Source organism: Austrofundulus limnaeus, unplaced genomic scaffold, assembly GCF_001266775.1.
Source record: "Austrofundulus limnaeus strain Quisiro unplaced genomic scaffold, Austrofundulus_limnaeus-1.0 Scaffold274, whole genome shotgun sequence".
NCBI lineage: Eukaryota > Metazoa > Chordata > Actinopteri > Cyprinodontiformes > Rivulidae > Austrofundulus > Austrofundulus limnaeus.
In genome coordinates this window covers 32905-35020 of record NW_013952676.1, presented here as the reverse complement: position 1 = coordinate 35020, position 2116 = coordinate 32905, and the positions used below count along the sequence as shown (strand labels likewise).

The window sequence follows — 2116 nt, the reverse complement described above, 5'->3', positions numbered from 1 at the left end:
CTCTCCATGTAGCATCAATTATGCTAATGCTAGCTGCCTGTCTGGCCACACCTCCGCTCTCTAACCCCACCTCCCCTACCCACTTTGATGCATTTTTCAAATTTCGCCCTGGGGCGGAGTTATCTTTTTACAGGGGGGTAAGACACACGTTAACAGCATTTTTAAGAATAATTCTAAGACGTTTTGTAAATATAGGCCCAGACCTTCAGTGTGAACGTACCCCTAGTAACCCTTAAGTTCCACATGGATTAATTTATAAAACTTGTCAATAAAATATTTAAACAACCAATTCTTTCAGTTTTATTTGTAACATGTGATGTGAATATTTCCTCACTACTGCCTTAAAAACGGATTTGTGTTTTACAAAAATGCATCAGTTAATCTAATTATTTTTTCTATAAGAAGTGTTAAAACTGACAGAGTTGTGTGTTTTGGATCATCTGTTGTAATACTGCTTGTTATCAGTCTTCTGGAACAACTTAAATGGGATGTTTGCTCAGACTTTACCAGCCACACCCACCTTTCCTCCACTCCTTCAGAAACACCACAGCTACTTCCTTCGCTAAAGACAGACTGCACAGCTCCATTCGTGTCGACTGTCCAGAGTCCACGAGTACAGCTTTGCTCATCCCACCACCGTCAGTTCAAGTGACACGGCTCACGCCAGTCAGGTATGTTATAATCTCAGCCCTAAATGTTTCTGTCAGGACTAATCAGTTTATGCAATAAATGGTTCCTTTTTAAAGGCTTTTTATAATTTCCTTCAAAAATTTCATCTCTAAAATGTCAAAACAACATTTTCTTATCACTTATGACCATTTATTTTCACGACAGTTTGTTGCWACAGCAAAGACTAAAAGCATTGCTCAGAAAGCACTTAGATGAATATRTTTTTTGCTTTCACCTTTGAGGCTGTCAGATGTATTCTGAACATGTTACAACAAATGTTGAAGCAGTATTTCAGTTGTTACTGAGCAGAGGAAAGGAAAACGCATTTACAACACAGACTCTGTGAACATCTAATAAAATTCTTATCTTGAGGTGATGACTGACCCAGCTGTGTGACATAAAGGTGTGGCAATCTTCTGAAACGTTGTAGATTAGAGTAACAGGCATTATCCATGAATTTGGCACACGTGCATTAAATGTGTCATAAACATCACCTGTTGTTGAAAGGCAGACAATAATGTTTTACTTATGTCTGAGTGTTGATAAAATGCCTCATGAACCAGAAGACACATTTTAATGAAACTCTGAGTGTACATCTACATGAATAACTTTTGGAGTCTACCCCATTTAAGACAGCCACCGCAGCTAATGTAAGTAGCTTTTGCAAACTSAAAAATAGCTCAAACTCCGTCAAATATACAAATGTTTAGGTGATCCCCAATACTCAAAGTGCAATCTGATTAGGAAGATCTGTTTTTACACCTTTGCTATTAACTGCTGGAGTCAACTGTAGTTATCTGTTAGCAAAATATCCTTTGAAACACTGGTCAGACTTAAATAGAAATCTCAGAAAGTACATATTAGATGTACATCTACAACTGATTCACTTTTGAAGTCTACCTATTTTCAAATGGCATTCAGAGACGACTGACCATAGCAAATACATAAAAGGCTGTAACTCACCTAAATTCTTACAAAATGAGCCAAAATTGTGTGATAGATAGTCAATCACTACACACATGAGATTGTGTATATAGCTTTTTACCAGATTTAACTGGCATTAAAGGAAGTGTGATGTATCCATTGCTTTCCATATATAAAAGCTTTTACACAGCTGTGCTGCTACAGAGTGAGAACCATGTTAGGTTTTTAACAATCAAAGTTAGGTCAGTTTTGGGAAGTGAGGACTTTTTCCTGGTCCTCACATTTTTTTTTGCATACTCTACTAGTTAGGTTTACAGGTATGATGTGAATTAAGCTTTGGTTCAGGTTAGGAATAAACTAGTAATTGTTAGTTTTAGGGAAAATATCTGGGTTACATAAATACAGTTACAAAAATGGACGGAAGTCAATACAAAGCTCTCAGTTTGATGCAAGTGCAAGGATATGTGTGTGTGTGTGTGTGTGTGTGTGTGTGTGTGTGTGTGTGTGTGTGTGTGTGTGTGTG

At 37.3% G+C, this 2116-nt stretch overlaps 1 protein-coding gene across 1 annotated transcript in view; it reads left to right on the top strand.

Moving 5' to 3' along the window:
- Positions 1-552: 552 nt before the first annotated feature.
- zgc:86896 (actin-related protein 2/3 complex subunit 1A) overlaps positions 553-2116 on the top strand; it is a gene marked incomplete in the record, with an annotated part of 32916 nt that continues 31352 nt past the window's right edge. The window contains 1 exon segment of the mRNA XM_014020988.1: positions 553-671.